The sequence below is a fragment of the Puma concolor genome, chromosome F2 (genome assembly GCF_028749965.1).
Source record: "Puma concolor isolate L17-30 chromosome F2, mPumCon1.1.hap2, whole genome shotgun sequence".
Classification (NCBI taxonomy): Eukaryota; Metazoa; Chordata; class Mammalia; order Carnivora; family Felidae; genus Puma; species Puma concolor.
The window spans coordinates 13,522,586-13,531,023 of NC_141684.1; the positions used below are offsets into that span (position 1 = coordinate 13,522,586).

The 8,438-nt window shown below is 43.3% G+C and overlaps 1 non-coding gene across 1 annotated transcript; it reads right to left on the reverse strand.

Moving 5' to 3' along the window:
* Nucleotides 1-861: 861 nt before the first annotated feature.
* Nucleotides 862-968, reverse strand: LOC112859818 (U6 spliceosomal RNA). Its single transcript, XR_003223551.1, has one exon. It is a non-coding gene; the product is annotated as a U6 spliceosomal RNA (small nuclear RNA).
* Nucleotides 969-8,438: the final 7,470 nt, after the last annotated feature.

An 8,438-nucleotide genomic window follows, 5' to 3' on the forward strand; every position in this document is an offset into this window, starting at 1 on the left:
ACCAGCTTTGGCCATCACAGCGAGATAGAGTTGTTGGCTTGCCGTTTCCAAGTCCAGGTCTCGAGGAGCTTTGTGTACTTTTCCTGCTCTTTCTTAGAAACCTGCCAGTTGCCACGAAGACAAACAAGCTGGAATGCTGGAGGGTGGGATACGAGATGGAGTAGATTCAAGGTGGCCCTGCCCCAAGCCAGCCATGTCCTAGAGGCAGAACTGCCTCACTGAGCTACAGCTGAATGCGGATGCGTGAGTGAGCCCAGCCCAGACTAGAACCACCCAGCAGAGCCCCACCCAAACCTCCTACCCCACACAGTTGTGGGCTAAATGAATGGCACTCCGTTTTTGGGGGGGGTGATAGTTTCAAGTTTATGGAAGAGTTGGAAAGATAATATGTCCACCACCCAGTTTCAATTCCCCCCAATGTTATCATCTTACACTACTGTGGTACAAGTCTCTTTGTCAAAAGTAACAAACCAGCAATGGTATGCTACTATGAACTAACTTGCAGGCAGTATTTGGAATAACGCCATTTTTCTATTCCAGGATCCAATCCAAGATGCCAAATGCAAAGACTAAGTCTTTCCTTAGTCTCCTCTGACCTGTGAGAGCTTCTCAGTCTTCCTTGTTTTCCTGACTTTGACAGCTGTAGGTTTGCTGGTTAGGAATTCTGTAGAATGTCCTTCCACTTGGGTTGGCCTGATTTTTTTTTTTCTTTTTTCTTTTCATGAATAGACTGGAGTTCTCAGGTTTGGGAAAAAATACCACAGATGTGAAGTAAAATGTCCTTCTCATCACATTATACCAGGGGGAACGTGAGATCCACTTGACATCGTTCGGTGATGTTAACTTTGACACTTTTTAAAAAAAAGTATGGGACACTTCATGAATTGGCCTGCCATCCTTGCACAGGGGCCATGCTAGTCTTCTCTGTATTGTTCCAGTTTTAGTATATGTGCTGCTGAAGCGAGCACCGCTTTGACACTTAATTAGAACAGTGTTTTCCAGGTTTCTCCCCTGTAAAGTTACTCTTTTTCTAAAGCATCTGCATTTTGGAGTGGTTTGTTTTGCAGCAGTTGATAGCTGTTACATACTGCTTCCTCACTGCATTCATGCCTCTCTGAATTTGGTTTTTCCAAGTTATTTCCCGGACTGTTTTCCAACTTTAGTCTTTTGGTCGACAATCTGTTGTTGCGTTGCCTTGGACGTCGATCATGCCGAAGCAAAGTTGTAATTTCGCTTTCGAAATTCTAAGAATCGTTCTGGGTTCTGGTCAAATGCTGCTGCCTTTGTAAACCTTCCATGGCTCACTCTGTAAACCCTTCTAGTATTAATTCACTCATTCGTTTATTTTGTGGAGCACTGTCTACATGCCAGTGTCTCTTCTAGGATTTGGGCCCCAGCCATGCACCAGACAATTCTCAGGAAACTCGCCAGGAGAGAGCTACACAATTAACCCAGAAGTCAAATACTTTAAAGAGAAGTGTGTAACTTTGGTTTTCTCTGATATGCATGTTCTCATGTTGGAGGCATTCAATTGTAATCTTCCTGTGCATCTCAGCTAATCAATCAGTCGATAACCAGTTCAGTAAATATTTAGTGTGCATGTACCATGAACCAGGAATTGTGATAGGTGTCTACAATGGAATCTGTCATGTTGCTCTTAGAGTCACAGAACGCAGGCATTGTCTTATCCAATTCTACTGTTTTTATTTTATTTTGTTTTGTTTAATTTAATTTTAAATTTTAAATTTTATTTTAAGTAAACTCTACACCACATGTGGGACTCAAACTCATGACCCCAAGATCAAGGGTTGCATGCTTTATTGACTGAGCAGGCTAGGAGTCCCCATTTCATTCTGTTGTTAAACTATGAAACAAGAACAACAGAGGGGTGGCTTCCTGGGCAGATCGGGGGCTCCAATCCAGGACCAAGAAGTTCTAGCATGGGGTTGTGTCTGACTGCTCTCTTGGCTAACATAAAAGAAATGGCTGGCAGATCTCAAAGGTGAGAGCAAATTCACTAACGCAGAGTTGGGGACAGGAGGTTGGGATGTCATTTACCCAGAAACTGATCTTCTTTCAGGGTCAGAATATGAGACCAATTCATCTCCCCAGAATTGAGACTGCCCTGGAGTGAAAGCAGTACTCATCGAACTTGCCCTTTTGACTGAAGATCAGTCATCTTATCCATGTGTTTGTTGTCTGTTTTCCCTACTGGGATATAAACTTCACAGAGACTTGTCTGTCCTTTTTACTTCTATATTAATCACATAAATCAGAACCTGATATTTAGTAGGCATAAAAACCTATGGCACAATGGAGTGAATAATGATTAAAAAAATTTTTTTTTGAGAGAGGGCACAAGTGAGCGAGGGGCAAAGAGAAAGAAAGGGAGAAAGAGAGAGAGAAGTGGGGCCCCAGCTCACCTGATGAAGTACTCGAACTCAGGAACTGTGAGAGCATGACCTGAGCCAAAGTCAGATGCTTCACTGACTGAGCCACACAGACAGCTGAGTGAATATTGATTCATGAAGGGCCACGGGGCCATGGTCAGTGACTTATATCATAGGAAAACTTGACTGTGTCCTCTTGTCCAAAATCCTGTCCTTCCATGGCTCCCCATAGCCAGTAAAATAAGCCCAATACTTCAACATTTATTGGCAAGCGCTCTTTGAATTGTAAACAATAGAATCTAATATCAAATGAGCCCAATCAAACAATATACCACATATTTTATTTTATTTTTTATTTTAGAGAGAGTGAGAGAGTGCTTGTGAGCATGGGAGAGGGGGCAGAGGGAGAGAGAAAGAGAATCCTAAGCAGGCTTCACGCTCAGCTTGGAACCCGATACAGGGCTTGATCCCATGACTCTGGGATCATGACCTGAGCTGAAATCAAGAGTTGGACACAACCAACTGAACCCCCCAGGTGCCCTTACAACACATTTTAATAAGCAACAACATTTATTGCTTACCCAACTGTTTTTTTGTTGTTGTTGTTTTTTTTTTTTAGGTACAATTGAATCAAGGAGTTCGGTTGACACATCAAAATTGACACCTCTTCCTCTTAGATCAATTGTTTTCCCTGTTGGCTTCACTCTCAGGCAGACTCTCCCCATGTAGCAGTTCGTGGTTACATGAACGAAAACATCCCCTTCTTTTCCTTAAGCTAGTTTGAGTTGGGTTTCTGTCACTTTAAATAAAGAAAACGTCTTGACTAATACTCTCTCAACTATTCAGAGCATGGCATGGTGTTGATAAATGGAATGAATAAAGAAATGGGACCTGAGGATGGAGAAACTGAGTCTCATGATACCTCAAGCCCCTCTTGCTGATTGTCCCCCAGGAAGCTTGAGTTCAGTGACTTTTTTTTTTTTTTACATGTATTTATTTTGAGAGAGAGAGCATGAGAAAGAGAGCAAGCCAGGGAGGGCAGAGAGCGTGAGGGAAAGAAAGAATCCCAACCAAGGTCTGCGCTATCAGCGGAGACCCGGACATGGGGCTCTATTTCATGAACTGCGAGATCATGGCCCGAGCCGAGATCAAGAGTTGGATGCTTGACTGACTGAGCCACCCAGGCGCCCTGAGTTCGCTGACTTTTTAACGAAAGCTCGCCTTCCTTAGGCAAATGTCGCTGAACAGTGTAGGTTCATCTGAGGGTTCTTCCTGGGGGAATCAAGATCCTGTGAGAATCCAATGTGTCTTATGTTAAACCACTGAAATTTCAAGGTTTCTTTATTACCGCATGTTATTGGTTACTTACATGTTAAACATGCAGTTTGTTTTACAGCTGCTGAATTTAGAACATCCCTTTCATCTGAGGATAACTAGTCATGATGGGTTGAAAAGGTAGGTGTTTCCAGCTCCTCTCAAAGTGGAGGTGGCAGGGCTCACTCCATATCCTTAACTCTGTGCAGTGATGGCTGTGACTGTGACCTCCAGATTTCCCAGGCTATCCAGAGCTTCCAGAGATCGCCATCATCACTCAGCTTTTAGATGCTGCTACTTGGCTGCGCAAAGCATCCTGCCATTGACCTGTTGCTGCTTCCGGTAGACCTGTCAGGGAATTCCGTTGTGTTCTTTTTTTGTTTTTACAGAGCTACTCAAAATTCAAGTATGATGCAAAAGAAAGGTGAGACATGTCGCAGAGGTCATTAGTGCGCACGATGTCCAGGGGTTTCCGTTGTGTCCGAGCTCCCCTTGCAGGAAGGTTGGGACCCGTGATTGATTCTGGCCAATGGACTGTGAGAAGCAGGGGTCTGTGTGACTTCCACGTCCAGGCAATTAAAAGCATCGTGCCTCCCTTTTTTTCTTTCTTGTGGGGGGTGATCATGGAATCTTTATCAACATAGGGAAACCGCAGTAGGGAAGAAGCTTGGGTCTTGGAGTGACCAAAGAGAGCTTCAAAGAGTTGCTTGACACGCGGTGGCCGTTGAGTAAGAATCAAACGTTTCCTGTGTGAAGTCACTGGGATTTCAGGGTTCATTTATTACTGCAGCAAATTTAGCCTATCCTGACTAATAAAACATGCATTCCTCCTCCAGTAGACTTGTAGGCTGGTTGCTGACCGAGGTGTATTTAAATAAGATTGCCTTGTCATATATATTTATCCACCTTCCAATTTTTGGTGTTTAGGCTTTGCCTTGAAATTCCTTTGAAGCAACAGACTTGGCTCGAATCCCAGCTCTGCTACTGATTTGCCGGTAACCCTGGGCAAGTTGTTTTACATCTCTGAACCTCAGTTGCTTCATCAATAAAATGTTGAAAATGGTTGGACTTTTGGGAGGTCCATCACTTACCGCCTGTATAACTTTTAGCAAGCTACTTCTCTTTCCCAGTTTCAGTGGCCCCATCGGTAGGAAAGAGGTAATAATGTTCCGCATCCATCACAGTTGTCCTAAGGAGTAAAGCGGAGAATGTAAGGGCCCAGTGCAAGTATTTAGTGAACTTGAATCTCTCCCTGTCTTTTTTATCCATTGAGATCCTTTGGTTTTTCCTATCACTCTGCTTTATCCATTTCTTTCTTTTCTTGCCCCTTTCCTAATCCTTACTCGGATATAGAATTGCTTCCTTTATGGAGAAAACGTGGACTCTTTCGTGGTTGCTCTGGTGTCGCTGAGAAAGAGTAAACTTTCTAAAATAGCATGGAGCAGATTTTTGTGTGTATCTGTATGTTCCAACTATTTACACCCTAGTGTGGCAAGGAGTTGGCAGCTGGAAGTAGAGGGCAAAGTTGAGTCCACACCTGAAGAACATACTTAAACACACTGATAAAGACTGGTGCACCTAATCATTTGTCTTGAAGGAAACCGAAACAGTCACACTGATAAACAGACTAACTGAGAACCATTAAAATCTCAGTCACTTATCAGAATCCAAACAAGGACAACTTCAGTGGGTTTGAAGGTGAGAAGTCACTTAAGCAGAAACTCAAGACGGCAGGATTCCTTGAGAACAGGACATTTATAACAAGGTTGCACTCTGTGCTACTCTGATGGGAATGTATAAAGCAAAGAGTTTGGGGCAAGGGTTGTCTGTGTGCAGGTGGGGGCGGGGCAAGAATGACACAAAACAGGAGAGCCTGAGTGGCCTAGTTGGTTACGAGTCCCACTTCAGCTCAGGTCATAGGTCATGATCTTGTAGTTTGTGAGTTCGAGCCCCGTGTCAGTCTCCACACTGACAGTGTGGAGCCCGCTTGAGGTTCTCTCTCTCTCAAAATAAATAAATAAACTTAAAAAAGAGTGACATGAAACAACCCCAGATAGGGATAAATTGAGTTTATGTGCAGACTCTTTCTTTTCTTTCCTTTTTCATTACTTCTGTTTGAACTTTGTGGTTTTCCTTGGAGAGATTGGCGCCCAGAAGGAAGGGTAGAAAGAACCAATTGACTGTTCTCAAAACAAAACAAAACTCAACAAAGACTCTTTCTTTCTCAAGGACTGTTCCCATGGAAAGTTAAAAGTGAGCCCACTTGGAATTACCTGACTGCAAAACAATGCCACTTTTATTGAAGGGAGTTAGTTTTTCACTCACCCAATTTAAATATGGCTCCATAGAACTGCCCAAATCTTCAGAAAGGATATGGTCCTCAGACTAGAGACCACGGCTGAGAAATCTAAGGCTGAAAGAAACCTTTTTTTTTTTTTGAGTGAACCAAAAATAGGGGTTTAGAAAGGAGTCGCTCTTCTCAAATTATGTTCATAGCAAGATATGTTGTCAGATACCACTGGTGAGAAATAAGACCTTGTCCAATAGCCTTTTCTCCTGTCTTCTGGAACAGGGTATTTGCTTTGGTTCTCAGAATATTTTGAACCAGTCCAGCAATTGTTCTTAAAAGCACATTTAGGTTTGTTTTGTGCAGCGTGTATTTAATAAAACACATTTGTGTTGAAACGAACACGTTTGCCAGCTTTCCCTCTGAAAAATGTGCACATCACCTTTGGAGTCGTAACACTGTGGCCCCATGGAAAAGAATTCTGTCCCATCTGAGTAAGGAGAGCAAGGGATTTTTTTTTTCTCTCTAATTCAAGGTGAGTATGAGGAGTCTGTTAAACTTGTTCTGAGTTCCATATCTCAAGAGTCCCCAGAACATGATCACTCAAGAGGGGCACTCCAGGAGTATCCCATAGAGCTTCCGGAAAATACAAAGGTTTGTGCAGGGAGCCTTGAAGCTAGGGTTAACAAAGCTGCAGGCAGGCTTGTCCCCTCCCTGAGAAGTCATACCATCTCTGGTTTTCACTCAGGTCTCTTTGATGAGACAGTAGTGTGATAAGTCTTAGTGTGGATTTTGACTATGGCGCGTAGTAAGTAGTATTTTTTTTTAAGACAGAAGAAATAACTAGTATTTGAAGAAACCCAGCTCATCGCTAAGAAGATTCAAATAGACAATAGGTTCTTTGGGGACAAAAACTATGTCTTGTTCACCATTCTATCTTCTGTACCAAGCCCAGCAGTGTTCAGTTAATGACGGTTGAAGAAATGGGGGTCAGATACCATCTATCCTAAACGCTGTGTTAGACAGATCCACTCAGCATGAAGAGGGATGCAGACTGTGGGGCAGTTTTTCCTTCTCTGTTGCCTCAAGATGAACACAAAGGGTATTTTTATTTTGAAAGAATTTTATCAATCATCCCTGTGGGGAAATGGGCAGGAGAAATACCCAGCATGGGTGTTGACACACTTTTGAGACGTTTTGCAGCCATGATCTCTGCACATGGGTTTGGATTCCTTCATGCAGAGAATTCAGTCCCACTTGGCTTCTCTCACCTCCGAGGCCAGCCAAGCTGGTTGCTGTATGGTTTGCATTTCTCAAGAGCTCCAGGCTGACATCCATTCATTTGTCTCCTGCCCTGTATGTCACCTCACATAGCACAATGGTATTCATCTGTAAGTCTCCCATTTATGCAGAAAATATGGGCTCCTGGTGTATACACCAAGGAAAATGTGCATCAGTGGTGGCGCATAGAGTGGGACAGTTTTCAGCCCTTGAGACACTCAGAAACTAAAAGGGAAATAGACACATGTAGAAACTACTATAATACAAAACGGCAAGTGCTAGGAAGGGGGTTAGAACCAGCGTGCTGGCTGGCCCAAGGGTGTTGGCGATTCTTTCCTGGTTGTGGTGCTTTTGTGACGGGTGGAGGGACATCACAAAAAAGTGCCAATGAAAAGATGTGGAGAATGGTATTCAATGTGTGGACTCTGTGTGTCTGAGATGTCCGGAGAGCCCTAAGAGTGAGTGTTCATCTGGCTTCAGACCCAGGAATAACTCTGCTTTTTCCTGAGAAGTGGCTCATTTTTGCCTTGACTGGGACAGGAACAGGGGCCCTTTTCCATCTCAGCTGCTGTTGAGTTTGGGCCCCACGTTGTAGCTCACGGTAGCAACTGTCAGTAACTCAAGGTGTGCAGAGCGCTACAGACAGATTCTAGAGGATGTTGTAATTTCCTATCCCTTAAAAATTTTCTATCTTTCCTCCTGATTGCCACTTAAGTTGTGCCACTTTTGCTCTAATTTTTAAATTTCCATGAATACTTCTGGTATAAGGCAGGAAAAAAAAAAAAAAGATTGACATGATGGTAATAACAAACTGCCCCCAATCTCAGGAGGAGACAGAAGAAGGTGAGTCTGAAGGTGGAGGAGGGGGTTTTAGGCAAAATGAACTGTAGATAAGAGAGCAGAAAGTTATGAAATGGACGTGGGTTCTGGCTCCACTTCAGTGCATAAAGGGGATTTATATAACAACACATTTCTTCCTCCTTCACATGGTCTTCTTCTACCCAAGCGCATTCTGGATATTTCTTTTCTTCTTCTTTTTAAAAAATTTTTATGTTTATTTTTGAAAGAGAGAGAGAGAGACAGAGTGTGAGCAGGGGAAGGGCACACAGAGAGGGAGACACAGAATCCGAAGCAGTCACCAGCTCTGAGCTGTCAGCACAGAGCCC